Consider the following 16,523-nt stretch of genomic DNA (forward strand, 5'->3'; position numbering starts at 1 on the left):
AGCTGACTATAAAATCTCCAGTGGCCTTGCGTATATTTCTTAGGCTTTAGGCACTTCCTCTAGTTAGATCTTATTTCCATATTCTTTGCTGCCAGACATGGTTAAATTTGGTTAAGTGGCTCTATATTAGCTATACTCAAAAGGTGAAGAGTTTTTTGGAATACTTATAGGAGTCACCAAAATGCTGGCTGATAAAAGCAGGGACAGATATATCTCAGATATATCTGCTGAGTATACAGTGGCTATCATTGTGTTCATCCACCTTCCTGTTGAGAGTTTCCCTGCAGGGTTCTCTTTGAATTTTCCTGCAGGTGAGGGAAGTGCCCTCCAGATCCAGTCCACTCACCTTTGACCCTTTGGAAAATAGAAGAGAGGTTTGATGGCTTATTGTGAATTCTACATGTACTATGATCAGGAATTCATTTGTTTTTAGTTAACTGTTTAAAAAGATATTTGTTGCCCAGGCTGGTGTGGCTCAGTTGGCTTGGCATCATCCCGTGCACTGAAAGATTGCTGGTTTGTTTCCCTGTCAAGACACATGCCCAGGTTTCGGGCTCCATCCCCAATAGGGGGCATGAAGGAGGCAGCTAATCAATGTTTCTTACATCAATGTTTCTCTCTCTCCCTCTTCCTTCCTCTCTCTCTCTAAAAAAAAGAAAAATCAATAAAAATATATATATTTTTAAAATATATTTTATTTATTTTTTACAGAGAGGAAGGGAGAGGGATAGAGAGTTAGAAACATTGATGAGAGAGAAACATCGATCAGCTGCCTCCTGCACATCCCCCACTGGGGATGCACCCGCAACCAAGGTACATGCCCTTGACTGGAATCGAACCCAGGACCCTTCAGTCCGCAGGCCGACGCTCAATCCACTGAGCCAAGCCAGTTAGGGCAATAAAAATATTTTTAAAAAAGATTTTGTTTTCCTCTCATGGTAACGGTAATATACACTTATTTATAAACTAATGAAAGCTGTCAATAAGAAAAGCAATCATCTATAATCTCATTAAATGCATATTAAGCCATTAGCACTTTGATGTTTTTCCTTCTACTTTTTTCTCTTATATACATATATAACATACTTATATTTGAACAAAAATCTCAACTATTTTTAAAAATAGTGCTGTAGCCCAGCTGGCATGGATTAGTGGTTGAGCATCGACCAGTGAATCAGGAGGTCACTGTTCAATTCCCAGTCGGGGCACATGCCCAGGTTGTGGGCTCAATGCCCAGGTTGTAGGCTCGATCCCCAGTGTGGGGTGTGCAGGAGGCAGCCGATCAACAATTCTCATCATTTATGTTTCTATCTCTCTCTAACCTCTCTCTTCCTATTTTAAATAGTGCCTTAGTTTTTAAGAAATGGTACCAGGATCAAGACTGTAATGGCTAAATAACTTTGCCCAACACAGAGGAGGCCATGCTGTACTACATTTATGCTTGTTACTTTGGGTATCAGTCCTGGTTTTTAAGTCTGGGTTCATTCAAAAAGGCAAAGTAATTATGTTATCTTTCTTTCCTGAGCATGCTAAATAGCAACATTGTTTTTATCTGCCCTTTGTCTCTCAGTGACCGGAGGGCCAACCCTTCAGTGCTAAGTGATTTGGGTCTGTCTCCTGTTTCTAGTATGACTGGTTAACACGTAAGACCTCCTTTATTTCCCTAGCCCCTTTGCCTCTGAGTTTATCAGGAATTAGGAAGGAGTGTTTATAAAGGTTCTGTGGTTTCTACTGCATTGTTATAACTATACTAGAGGCCCAGTGCATGAAAATTGTGCACAGGTAGGGTCCCTAGCGGCTGCTGGCTGCTGGCTTTCCTTCATCCACGCTGCCCCCTGGTGGTCAGCACATGTCATGGCGAGTGATCAAACCCCTGGTCAGTCAAACTCCCGAGGGGACACTTTGCATATTAGGCTTTTATATATATTGGTTGCAGAAATAATTTTGCTTTTATATTCTTTCATGGCAAGTATTGAGTAGTTATTGAACATTCCATTATTGAGCAGGTAACATTTTTACACTGATACATGCCAAGATTTTTGGCCAGAATCAAGGTCTGAATTTAGAAGATACGTTTTGTTGACCTTGCAAAAGACCTCAAGTTTGCTTGTGGAAGTAGTGTTGGAAGGTTTGCAGCTTGTGAACTAGTGAAAGGTTCTTTGAAATATGACATAAAGTTATAATACCAAATATGATGGCTGTGGCTCTTAATACACAGTGAACTGAAGAAGCTGGGAGGTCTTTGAGTTGTTTTTACATGCACTTTGCATATTCTCATGTTGAAGGGTTCAACTGTGTGCAGTTTCCTGGATTCACTCTGTTTTTCTTGTGGATAAAATGATAGATAAGCAAATGCATATATTGAATTGTGCTCAAATTGTTCCCTAATACATCAGTTGGCATTAGAACAAATTGCATTTTCAAAACGTGGTACAACAAAACTGACTGTGTATTCAGGCAAAGCTTTCCATATCTTGTTCTTCCTTATCCTTTAAGTCCTTTTACCATTTAATCAGTGGAAAGAATTATGGACTTGGAAGAGAACTTAAGATATTATAAAATCTATGATCTCTTCATTTTATGGGTGAGGAACCTGAGGCTCAGAGAGGTTGTAACATGACAAAGGTTAGTCCTAGGATAAGAAGCTTGCTTTCAGGATTTCCCAATATTCTTTTCATACCTCCTCTGACTTCCAGAGCCACTCACAGTTTATATCATATGTTATGTCACTTGGATATATGTGCTCATGCCATGGTTAATCATTCTTTGATAACTGAATAGACCTTAAGGGGCTGAACGTTACTTTTTTAAAAAGTTACTTTACAGCCCTAACCGTTTGGCTCAGTGGATAGAGCGTCAGCCTGCAGACTGAAGGGTCCCAGGTTTGATTCCGGTCAAGGGCATGTACCTTGGTTGCGGGGCACATCCCCAGTAGGAGGTGTGCAGGAGACAGCTGATCAATGTTTGTCTCTCATCGATGCTTCTAACTCTCTATCCCTCTCTCTTCCTCTCTGTAAAAAATCAATAAAATACATTTTTGAAAAAGTTACTTTACATTTCTAGAGCTCTGATATATATATATATATATATGCCAGGTACTATATGTAATAATTATTTTCTTCATCAATTAATAGAAATGATCAGGATCCACTCCCTTTTCTTTTTCTCTCTCTTTTAATGCTTTCTCCTATCCTTTTTATAAGTCCTTATTGGAGGAGAAAATAAATTGCTCTATAGTTTTACTAATTGTTCTCAGCCTTGAGTATCAAAGCAGCAGATTCAAATTGCTATAATATGTGCAGTAGAATAAGATTGGAATTCACTAAGAATGTAAGTGAATGCTATTGAAAATGCTTCTTTGAAATAATTCCCTAGTATCTATTGTGTTTCCGTTTAGAAATCAAATCATGTTCCCATGATGTTCCACTGAATGACCAAAAAATTTTACCTGTAAGTTTACATTGTTACCATGATGTAAATTTTTACTTGTGAATTTAAAGATTTCATTGACAAATATATGTTTAGCAAGGCTAAATAGGAGAGAGTAAAACTATAAGACAGTCTGTGCTACTTTTTAAAATTTAATTGGACTATATATAAAAAAAGAAATGAAAAGCCAAGAAAATAGTTGAAATCTTCTCTATCAAATGTTTCCTCCTAGGCCCAAGTGTTCTATTTCAGAAAAAGGAAATACCATTGGAGAAAACTGATGGCCAGAAAAATGATGTAGTGGCAAGAGCACTGGGTTGGGAGTCAGGAGAACCTGTGATTCTTTAAGCGAATTGAATAAAGTGTGTTTTCTTATATGACTTTGTGAGCTTCTAAGACCCTTGAAATAGCTTTATATCTCTCTTCAATGTACTGTAACTACACTTGAAATCCAGTTGCAGTGTTTAGCTTTTATCTTATTCCCTTACCTGTTTTCTAATCAAATATTTTATGGTGGCAAAGCTTATTTTGAGACATGATTGCTGGGCCATGGGACCTAATGACCACAGGTGGAAGTCTAAATGCTGCTTCTGTCCCAAAAGAGATGGGCGTCTTTTAGGTGAGCATTGTGCTGTGTCATGCTCCCTGAGTGTGGTATTGATGTTTGAGAGCTGAGAAGATATCACTGCAGAGTCCTTGCCGGGCAGAATCTCTATAACAGCTGGTGAGGAACACCTGCAAGAATATTCATTATCGCCCCACTCCCCTTAACCCCTCCTCTCCCAACAAAATGTTCACCTTTTAGTATTGATGTATTGACCTCTGTAGCAGGCCTTTTTTGTTTTTTGTTTTTTAGAATGTGTTTTTTTTTTTTTTATTTACATCTGAGGTGATATTGTCATCCTTAACAGACATTTATTAATGAGATGTAAACAATGTTTTGTCGGTGATCAAATTAGTTTGAATTTCCCCACCGCTGCCTTTTTTCTTGTGGTTTGGGGGTGTTGATTTGTTCTTCTCCAGAGCTTCTAGTGGGCTGTTAGAAACTGAAAACAGTCACATTTCTTTCAAAATGAGTCCTAAATGCCTGTATTTTACAAAATTTTACACCATGGCATATTTTTAGCTTCGACAGCTGGTTGATATGTAGCCTGTGACTAATGAAATGAAACACATTTTTGTTTCATGATCATGTGTTAATGTTACCCTACAATTTTGTTATTTTTGATGTAAGAAAGTAATTAAATCTGAAGATGTAAAAAATGAGCTCTTTGGTTACGCTTTAAGGCAGATTTAATCAAGTCTTTTGAATTGTAGATGAGGTGGTTATGGCATGTGGTCTCTGAGTTTGCACTGTGAGATGTTGATAAAACTGAGAGAAGAAACTTTTCTTTCTGACTCTGACTCTTCGACCTAAGGGGCAGTAGTCACTTCGTGTTACCAGGGAGTAAAACTGAGAAATGTCAAACTAAAGATAGTCACAGTAAAACAGTATATTTAGCATTATCAGATTTTGTGAGGAAAAATTTGTATCTGTAGAGAAAAAAGCCTGGAACATATGCTAACAGGTTAATGGTGGTTTTCTTTGGATGGTAAGATTATTGTTGACTTTTAAAATGCATTTTTAAATATTTTATGGTCATATTTTACTTTCATTATTAAAAATAAATAAATAACCACAATAAGGGCTACAAATAGCAAATCTTTGAAACGATCAAGAAGCCTTGGTGTGCTTTGCAAACTACACTGAGCATGCTGCCATTGACCTCTGGTTTCCTGTCTTTGAGGACAAGAACTTCAACTTTAAATTGGGAGATAGAACCACTGTTATTTCAGTCCTATCTAAGCCTACTTTTGCTGCTCTTTCTGCAAACTAGATCTAGATTGTTTCAAATAAATGAATGTGGCTTACCTATCCCAAGCTATGAGGAAAATTTGTTTTTAAACCTAGAAGTAAAAGAGGATGTTGCTGTGGCAAATAGACTATTCAGGAGAGGAGTTTAAGAATTAAATGAAAATTTAAATAAAGTTAAATAATTTGCCTATTGTTGAGGTTTGGACAAAAGGCCTGTCTACTCAGTAAGTGTGCCAGAAACGACCTGTTTGCAGGGGCATTCCCAGCAGTGCTGAGTCGCTGGCTTAAAAAGACAGTGATCTGTAAATTCTGTCAGCACAGTATCATTTACCTCCAATCTTTGGGCCTCTTTTATTCTTAATCATTTTTAAATGTTTCTGTTTCTGTTCCTTTATTGGTTTATCCATCCACCCATTCATTTAAAGTCAGGAACTTTTTATTGGTCCTGGCTATGTGCTGAAAATACAAAGGTGGCAAAAAGCATCGTCTCCAGTCATTTAAGAAAAGTCTCTAGCAAGAAAAAAAATCATGGCAAAAATAAGGGAATTGGGACCCGGCTGGCGTGGCCCAGTGGTTGAGCATCACGACCTATGAACCAGGAGGTCAAGGTTTGATTCCTGGCCAGGGCACAGGCCTGGGTTGCAGGCTCGATCCCCAATGTGGGGCGTGCAGGAGGTAGCCATCAATGATTCTCTCTCATCATTGATGTTTCTATCTCTCCCTCTCCCTTCCTCTCTGAAATCAATAAAAAAAATATATTAAAAATGGAATTGGGAGAAATAGAAACAATGTAGGAAAATGAAAAAAATTTTTAAACTTTTATAATTAATGTTCTCTGATAGGACAAAAAAAAAGTTTGGGACCATAAGACAAAAACATATGCTTTGAAAGGGAACAATTGGAAAATAAGAGCTCCTAGAAATTAATAATAAGATAATGTAGATTTAAAAAAATTAATAGAATGATTAGAGGATAAAGTTGAGGAAATGTTCCATACCATGATAATACAAAAACAAAGAGGTAGAAAATAAGAAAAGGAGAAAGGATCAGAGGAATCAACATCTAGCTAATAGGAGGTTCAGAAAGAGAGAACAAATGAAATGGAGGAGAGAAAATGCCAGGCTGTGTAAAACTTCCCCAGAACGAAGGACACCACTTTTCAGATTGAAGGAGCCCACAAAGTGTGTACGATCCATGAGAAATGATGCATACCAAGATGTACCAAATACCAAGAGCAGTTAGTGTGTACTATTATTTCATCATTGAAAAACCAAAAAGTACCAGGAGAAAATGCTTGAATAGTTGCCGCTAGGAAGTGGGACCAGGGAATAAGGAGGGTGCTGCTATTTTTCGTAATAAACTTCTTATATTGTGTAAGTTTTGAACTATGCAAATATATTCTTATGATAAACCTAAACATAAATTTAGAAAGGGACACGAATCTTGCCCTCAGAGTCCAGTAGGAGCAGCAGTTCTAAAATACTCAGGAGTGTAATGAGTGCCAACTACGCTGTGGGAGCACCGAGGAAATGGGAAGGGCTCTCCGACGCTCAGTTTGGGGACAGTGTCACATAGGTGGTGGCATAGGATCTGGGTGTTGGAGGAGGATTAAGAGTTCTCTGGCAGAGGAAGCGGAAATTCACATTCCTGTCAAAGGGAACCACATGCACAAAGGCTTGAAGTAGGAAAGAACATTGGGTATTTACGGGAAAATAAATGGTTTGAGGTTTCTAGATTTTAGTTAATTGGGCAGAACATTTTTCAATTCTTCCCTATTTCATTTCTTCTAATATATTTATATATGTGACCATGTTCTTTGCTAAGTTATACCTTAAGGACAAGGGTGTCTTTAATCGTTGAAACCTCCACAGTACTTAATATAGGGCTTATACAGAGCAGAAGTTTTTAAAATTTTTAACTAAGATAGCCCTTCATTTACTCTTCTCGAACTCAAGAGAGCCCCCCCCCCCCCCAAACCCTGATAATAGTGGAAATTTAGACTAATTAGGACTAAGCTCTATCATTCTTCAAGGTCTAGATATATTGCAGTTAGAGTACTAGGTTCCAAGCTCCTGGAGCACGGGGCTCATGCCCTTTCCATCCCATCACCCAGCACTGGACAGACAGCAATTGAGTGAACCCTTTCAGTCTTCAGAAACAGATCCCAGACGGAAAGAAATACTTACCTCTCCTGCTTCCTCTTGTTTTAATTTGATCCTTAAATTACCCAACACCCTGATATCTGTAGCTATCTCTGCCTACCGTTACTAGGGGATAAAACTAGATAGGTTTATGTTACCTACCAAGATGCCAACCCACTAAAAACGTTCATATTATTTATTGCCTTAATATCACAGCATTAACTACAAGATGGCTTAGCAATTTATTTTTTAGAAAACAATATTGATATCTCTTTTGATTGATCTTTTTTCTGTTTTTCTTCAAGTCTCATCAGCATGTTCAGTCTTCTCAATTTCAACTCTCATTTTCAAGGGTTTTCATGAGGATTTCATATGAGTTTTGCTATTTAGTTTATATTATTTGAGTTTGTTTTGAGAAAGACATACCCTTTTATTACAGACACAAGCTATCCAGTTTTAGTTACATGTACCATCCCCCTAAATCTTGAGCTCCTTGATGCCTTTTTTTATTTTTATTTTAAAAACTTTTTATTTTGAGACCCTGGCCAGGTAGCTTAAGTTGGTCAGAGTATCATCCTGATACGCCAAGGTTACAGGTTCAATACACGGTCAGGGCACATACAAAAATCAACCAATGAATGCATAAATTAGTGGAACAACAAATTGGTATCTCTCTCTCTCTTTCCCTCTCTCTTTATATTATCATAAGGAAAAAAGCAACTTTTTATTTTGAAAAAAAGGTTCACAAGAAGTTACAAAGATAGTACAGAGGTTACATGTACTCTTCATCCAGTTTCTCCCAATGTAACTATAGTTAATTCCAAAACCAGGAAATTGACATTAGTATAATTCAATTATACTTTCCCACGGTTGCAGCCTCGACACCCCCCCACCCCTTGCTCCTTTGGCCACAGCTCTGCAGAGCACAGGCCTGGCCCGCCCGTCTCTGCAGGACCCCCTCCTAGGGCCATTTTATCACATGTATAGACTTAAGGAACCGCCACTGCAATGCAGGTACAGAACTTTTCATCACCACAGAGATCTCTTTGTGCTACTCCTTTAGCGTTGCACCCACCTTCAGCACCCCTAATCCTTGGCAACCGCTAATTTGTTTTCCATGTCTATAATTCCATTCCAAGATTTTTTATAAATAGAATTATATAGTGTGTTACTTTTGAGATTGCTTTTTCCTTCAGCATAATGCCCTTGAGATACATACAAGTTGTTTGATCAATAGTTTGTTCCTTTCTATTTCTGAGTTATTTTCCATGTTATACAATTTGGGATAAATACCACAGTAGGTTTAACCATTCACTTATTGAAAGACAATTTGGCTCTTACAAATAAAGCTGTTATAAGTCTTTTGTGTGGATATACCTTTTCTTTTCTCTGAAATAAATATCCAGGAATGTAATTGTTGATAGTAATATAATAGGTATATGTCTAGTTTTTTTTTTAAGGAACTGCCAAACTGTTTTCCAAATGGCTGTACCATCAAGCAAAGTGTAGCTATCTTAACCCTCTTTACCATCCTTTTTATTATTGTTTTAAATATATCATCTAGCCGAAACCGGTTTGGCTCAGTGGATAGAGCATCAGTCTGCGGACTGAAGGGTCCCAGGTTCGATTCTGGTCAGGGGCATGTACCTTGGTTGCGGGCACATCCCCAGTGGGGAGTGTGCAGGAGGCAGCTGATCGATGTTTCTCTCTCATCGATGTTTCTAACTCTCTATCTCTCTCCCTTCCTCTCTGTAAAAAATCAATAAAATATATTTTTTAAAAAATATATCATCTACATATATTGACAACTACATCATAATGTGTTCTAATTTTTGCTTTAACATTTAAACTTAATTTAGAAAACTTGAGAAAGAAAATCTATTGTTTTTAATCTATATCCTTACTTTTTTATTGTTCTTTCTCTCTTCCTAATGTTCCATGATTTCTTCTTGTATTATTTTCTTTCTATTTCAAAAATTCTTATAGCCATTCTTTCAGGGTAGGTCTGCTAGCAATAAATTTTCGTCTGAGATTGTCTTAATTTCCCCTTCATTCCTAAAGAATTATTTTCTTCTGGATATAGAATTCTAGGTTGACAGTTCTTTTCTTCCAGCACTTGAAAAATATTGTGCCCCTTCCTCTGGCCTCCATGCTTTTTGATGAGAACTCTGCTGTCATCCTAAATGTTTTTCCCTTATAGGCAAGGTGTCATTTTTCTCTGTTTGCTTTCAGGATATTTTTTTTTTTTTGTCTTTAGTTTTCAAAAGTTGAATTATAATACGTCTTGGAATGAATTTATTTGAGTTCAGCCTGCTTGGGGTTCACTCGGCTTCTTGATTCCATAAGTTTAAGTGTCTTACCAAATTTGGGGAGCTTTCAGCCGCTATTTCAGCCCTGCCCTCTCGCTTCCTGGGACTCAATGACATGAATGTTAGATCTTTTGTTTCCTTTTGTTACCGTTCCACCAGCTTCCTTCAACATTTTTCCAGTTCTTTTTCTTTATGTTATTCAGGTTGTGTAATTTTATTATTGTTTTCCAGTTCACTGATTCTTTCCTCTGATACCTGCTTTCTGCTGTTGAGCACATCTGCTGAGTGTTTTTATTTCAGTTCTGACCTTTTCATTTCTAAAATTTCCATTTGGCTCATCTCATATTTCTTTGCTGAGATTTTCTATTTTTTTGTTTGAAGCATGTTTGTAATTGCTCATTGAAGTGTTTTTATCATGGTTGCTTTAAAATCTTTGTTAGATAATTCTAATATTTCTATCATCTCTTGGCATCTGTTTGTTATCATTTGTCAGGCAAGTTGAGATCCTCCTGGTTCTTGCTATGATGAGTAAGGTTTCATTGAAACCTGGACATTCTGGGTATTATGTTATTAGACTCTGGATCTTATTAAGTCTTTCTGCTTTAGCTGACCTCTCATCCTACACTGGTGGGGGAAAGGGAGGGTTTCCTTGTGACTGCCAGATGGGAATGGAAGTCCAGATTCCTCACTGGGCCTCCACTGATACCCAAGGGTGGACAGGGATGTTTGTTACAGCTGGGTGGCAGCAGGAGTTCACCACTAGGCCTCTTTTGATATCACCTTGACTGAGATGAGCAGCGGGGTGCCTTGTTACTGCTCTCCATGTAGCCTCCACTGATACCATGGTGAGGTGTGACCTCATTACCACTGGACAGTAGTGAAAGTCCTGACTCCCCACTAGGCCTTCTCTGACACCACCTCAGCATGCAGAGCGAAGGGTGCCTCATTGCTGCCAGGTAGAGTGGAAGTCCAGGCTTCCTGTGTGGTTCCCAGTGATGCCATGGTGGTAGATGGAGGAGGCTTGTTACTGCCCAGCAGGGTTGAAAGTCCTGGTTCCTGCTCCGTCTTTTCTGACACTATCCAGGCCAGTGGGAGGGGCCCTGCATTACAGCCTGGTGAAGGTGGAAGTCTAGGCTTTCCATTGGACATTTATTCACAGAGCTGTGAGTGGGATGACAGTTTTTGGTGTGTGTGTGTGGAGGGTGTTTTTAGCTGGTGTATTAGTAAGAATTCTTCAGAGCAACAGGCCAATAGAATGTGTGTGTGTGTGTACACACACATATGAGAGAGAAAGAGATTGATTTATTTTAAGGAATTGATTCACACATCTGAAGGGCAGGTAAGTCTGAAATCTGCAGGGTAGGTTGGCAGGCTGAAGACCCAGGTAACAACTGATGTTGCAGCTCGAGTCCAAAGGCAGTCTGGAGGCAGAATTTTCTCTTCCTCACGTGATCTCACTCTTCTTCTCTTAAGGTCTTCAACTGATTAAATGAGGCCCATCCACACCATGAAGAGTAATCTGCTTTATACAGTTTACTAATTTAAATGTTAATCTCATCTAAAGATACCTGCTTAGGCCTGGTGTGGCTCAGTGGTTGAGTGTCAACCTATGAACCCCGAGGTCATTGTTTGATTCCCAGTCAGGGCACATGCTGGGGTTATGAGTTCGATCCCCAGTGTGGAGTATGCAGGAAGCAGCCAATCAATGATTCTCTCTCATCATTGATGTTTCTATCTCTCTCCTTCTTCCTTCCTCTCTGAAGTCAATAAAAATATCTTGAAAATAAACAAATAAACAAACAAACATAAATAAAAAAAAATACCTTCACAGCAACATCTAGTCTGGTGTTTAACCAAATATCTGGGTATTGTGGCCTAACTAAATTGACATATAATATTAATTATCTCTGCTGGAATGATTATTGTCTAAAAATATTGATCCTTGGTTTGTAAGGTCCTAGCTGGTCTGCCTTCTTTCTTCTACCTTTTAGAGTCATCTTATGTTTGTTTCAGACATAATATTCAGGGTTTTTAGCTGGACTTAGCAGGATGAGTATGGAAAAGTGCCTGCTCTTGCCTTTTATGTCTTGCTTTCTTTTAATATATCAGATTAAATGCTTCATTGATATTTGAGGCCATAGGTTTTTATTTCTAAACCTCTTCTCTGTATTATCATGAAAATTATTTCATTTTTCCTTCTGTGTGTGTGCTTGTTTGTTTTTAATATTGTATCTTTTAGCCTAGAGAGTCTCACTTTATGACTTCATCTGGGTGGCTTATTTTCTCCACTTTCAGATTTTACTTTAATTTTTTTTTATTTAGTTGGAAGTTTCTCTAAGCATGTTCACTCTGGTCTTGGGATACATTTGGATCCTTGCCGGTCCATAAGATATAATCCAGAAAAACCGTCCTAAGATTTGACACTATTGTTTATACTTTACTGTTCACTTTTATTATCTTTCTCTTCCAAAGTCCCAACCTATAACTTGAAAAAGAAAAGGAAATACCAGTTCTTTGCTTCAAAGACATTCCGTTTCCTACCTTAGACCTCAAAATAACTTGAGAGACTTTCTTCTGTCATTTGTTTCTGAGGTGAATTGTCAGTGTTTAGTGTTTGGCAGATTTGTGTTTAGCTGGTTCCCTACCAAGTTTAATATATTGGAGGGAGATGGAATACTTTTCTTCTAGCTATTACTCCCCAGTCAGGGTCATTTATATAAACTCTGATTCAAAGCCTGGGAGCCACAGCCTGCCTCACATAACTTAGCCTCTTCCACTAGCCTATCTGTTTCACTTACACCTGTGAGTCTTTACAAAGGTAGTTTGCTATTCCAATAATGCCATTCTTTTCTGCTATCTTTCCTCCAGGTAGTCTATCAAACCACTTTTCAGACTAAAGATCTTGTTTTCTATGGGAGTTCCCTGCAGATTGAGCAAAGGAGAGCTACTGATATTTTTATTTTTTTACTACAACACAATTTTCCCATGCCCAATCTCCCAATAATTATGCACTATCCATTTCCCTTTATTTTATTTTATTTTATTTTATTTTTTTAAATATATTTTATTGATTTTTTACAGAGAGGAAGGGAGAGGGATAGAGAGCTAGAAACCTCAATGAGAGAGAAACATCGATCAGCTGCCTCCTGCACACTCCCTACTGGGGATGTGCCCGCAACCAAGGTACATGCACTTGACCGGAATCGAACCTGGGACGCTTGAGTCCGCAGGCTGACGCTCTATCCACTGAGCCAAACCGGTTAGGACCATTTGCCTTTAAAAAGTCCAATTAGCTCAGCCAGTATAGCGTCGACCCAGGAACCAAGAGACCACTGGTTCGATTCCCGGCCAGAGTATATGCTAGGGTTTTGGACTTGATCCCCAGTAGGGGGCATGCAGGAGGCAGCTGATCGATGATGTTTTTCTTTCATCGCTGTTTCTATCTCTCTATCTCTCTCCCTTCCTCTCTCTCTAAAAAAAAATCAACAAAAACATATTTTTTTAAAAGTCCAATTAATTTTTAAAAAAATCCATACTCTTACCACATGTAGGATAACAAACCCTCAGTTACCTATGTTAATAAAAGAAATAGTACACAAATAGCCCCTACTCCTGAATATATTTTTCTTTTAATACTTTAATATGGAATATTTTGGGATTTTGCAGAATTTCAAATAAGTTAACAAAGTTACCCATTGAAATGCAACATAAAATTCATCAGAAAATTAGTCACCTTCTTCAATCCATTTCCATAGGTTGATGCAAATAGTAACCAGGGTAGAGCTTCATCTACTGAATTTATACTTTTTTGAGTGATGAGAATAACTGTGGAAGGTTTGACTTTAAAAATCATTCTCTCTTCCTGCCCGACTGGGGTGGCTCAGTGGTTGAGCATTGACCCATGAACCAGAAGGTCACGGTTTGATTCCTGGTCAGGGCACATGCCTGGGTTGTGGGCTAGATCCCCAGTAGGGGGCATGCAGGAGGCAGTCAATTGATGATTCTCATTATTGATGTTTCTATCTTTCTCTCCCTCTCTCACTCTGAAATCAATAAAAACATATAAAATATTTAAAAAATCATTCTCTCTTCTTGTATCACAAAATATGTACCAGAAACTGGTCATAATGTCAATTGACTAAGTAGAGAAAATTATAATAGCAAAAGATTAAGAGCATGTTTTGCCTACTCTGGGTGATCAAAAATTAATTTCCTGTTACTTTGTGTTTATACTTTGGCATAATTGCTTTATTTTATTGGGTAAATGCCACTTAAAGTTTATTCATCTGGTATTGTCCATCTTTGGTAGTAAGCTCCTTAAAGGGCAGGTATCTACTAGTTATATGTCTGTCTGCTTCTGGTTCTTTTTTAAGTTATAATGAAAATATAATAACTTTAAAGAAAAAATTTGACAAAACAGTTTATAGCTTTTTGTATACATGGTTTGACTTAACTCTAAAGCACAAATACGGTCATTGGGAAGCTGAGCGATTCAGAGAAGCTAAGGGGAGTGGCGTGGAGCTGCTGCAGGGAACCCTAAAAACCTTGACAACTGCAGCAAATTCGGTCTGAAAGCTAATATTTTAAAAATGACCACACCAAACAAGACACCTCCTGGTGCTGACCCTAAGCAGGTGGGAAGAACTGGAGCAGTATGGGAAATTGGGTCACAAGTTGTTTGGTCACTCTCATCTTGCAAACCAGGATTTGGAGTAGATCAGTTATGAGGTGACAATCTAGAAACTTACTGGCAAGCAGATGGCTCCCAGCCTCATTTAGTAAACATCCAATTCAGAAGAAAAACAATGGTGAAAACATTATGTATTTATGTGGACTACAAATCTGATAAAAGCTATAGTACAAGCAAGATCTCAGTCAGAGTAGGAAATAATTCCCACAACCTTCAAGAAATTCGGCAACTTAAACTTGTGGAACCAAGTGGCTGGATTCACGTTCCTTTAACTCATAACCATAAGAAGCCAACTCCCACATTCATGATACAGATTGCTGTGCTAGCCAATCACCAAAATGGAAGAGACACTCCCATGAGACAAATTAAAATATATACACCAGTGGAAGAGAGCTCCATTGGTAAATTTCCTAGATGTACAACTGTTGATTTCATGAGGTATCATTCAATAAGGTGACCTGGAAACAGAACAAAAGTCATTAAACATATCTTTGTTTTCTCTGGTCATCAAGTAAGTAAATAAACAAACAAATAAAAACAAGGTAGAAATACTCTGAAAGTTGTGTGATTTATTTTTCTTTTGTTTCCTAATTTTGTACTTAATAAGCTTTTCTTAATGGTGATAGTGATAGTGACTTTAGTTCTAAAAATGAATGAATTTTATTTTTTATTATAGATGTATTCTTAAACTATTTTATGTAAACTGATATTTTGAAAATTAAATTATAAAAGAAACCCTGAATTTGCTGTTGTAAGACAACAGAAATTAAGCAATCTCCCATGATTTCTCAGTTTTCTACATATGCATTTTGTATACTGTAGTTTTATTTATATTGAAATATATGTTTAAGAACTGAGAGCTGTAGATTTAGCTTCTCTGTGTGGCAATACTGGCATCCTGTATGTTCATTTCCATGTACTGATTTAACAAGGAAGGTAGATAGCTTCCATTTATTTGACACTTCGATCAATTGGATGTGGCTTACGGGAGCCCCAGGTTGAAAGTGTCACAAGATTGTATTCAGGGTTAGTGAGAGACCAATGATTAGTGATGTCTAACATGAGCAGTGGGAAGGGAAACAACTAAGTTTTCAGTGTGTCACCACCCAACCTCAGGATAGGTCTATGTAATGATTCTAGGCTCTCGAGGTCAGACATGTGACTTGTTCTCAAATCATGCATTTTACATTGTTAAAACACTTGGAAGTGAAGGAGCTCTGTAAAAATTTAACATTTTTCAGACATGCAAACCCACACAATTTCTCTAACCTTTTCTATATTTAATAGTGTCAGAATAACAATGATAATATCTGTGCTTTAAATAACTCCTTGAAATCAGCAAGTTCATAGAACTGAATGATCTTATTTTATTTTACCTTTGCCATTTTAGACAAATATGTATATTCAACAATGTTCAGTGCTACAACTAAGACAGACTTTCTAATTGCCCACATCTCGGCACTATAAAAAAGCAGTTTCTATGTATTTACCTCCAGTTCAGGGATGTGTATGCGGTATCACATCTAATGATGAACAGCAGTAGCTTTGAGAAAAGGAGAATCAGCAATGTGAATTATATTTACAATTGTGATGAAATTATTTTCTCTACAATGAGAGAGATTTTAGTGGTTTGCAGTCCAAACCCTTTGGAGAGATGGTAAAACCTCTGAAGTTAGGGTGAACAGCACCCACCAGAGGAGCTGCTACCAACTGAGGAGCAGCTGCTACCACAACTGCCCGAGGAGCAACTGCAGCCCAAGGAGCCACTGCCACCCAAGGAGCAGCCACTGAACGACTCAACATCTAGATATGGCAGTACGATCAAACATGGGTAGACAAAGAAACCCCCAAAGGAAAGAAAAGGAGGACTCGCCAGAAAAGCAGCTGAGACAGAGGCATGCAACATGACAGAAAAAGAATTCAGATTAAGGGTCCTAGAGTGCATAAACTAGATGGAGGAAAAAATCAACAACTTATGCAAGAAGCAAGAAGAAACAGAAGAAAAAATCAACAAATTATGTAAGAACCAAGAAGAAATGAAGAGTGATATAGCTGCAATAAAAAACATCATTGAAGGTTTCAACAGTAGACTAGGAGAA

General features: G+C 37.9%; 1 protein-coding gene and 1 pseudogene across 6 annotated transcripts in view; both read left to right on the forward strand.

Annotated features, from left to right (window-relative positions):
• Nucleotides 1–16,523, forward strand: part of ALG9 (ALG9 alpha-1,2-mannosyltransferase) — a 121,890-nt gene that overhangs the window by 62,967 nt on the left and 42,400 nt on the right. The window lies entirely within an intron of this gene.
• Nucleotides 14,318–14,881, forward strand: LOC139018313 (anaphase-promoting complex subunit 10 pseudogene; annotated as a pseudogene).

Source organism: Myotis yumanensis, unplaced genomic scaffold (genome assembly GCF_028538775.1).
Source record: "Myotis yumanensis isolate MYYU_CA2020_CCGP unplaced genomic scaffold, mMyoYum1.0.hap1 SCAF_10, whole genome shotgun sequence".
Taxonomy (NCBI): Eukaryota; Metazoa; Chordata; class Mammalia; order Chiroptera; family Vespertilionidae; genus Myotis; species Myotis yumanensis.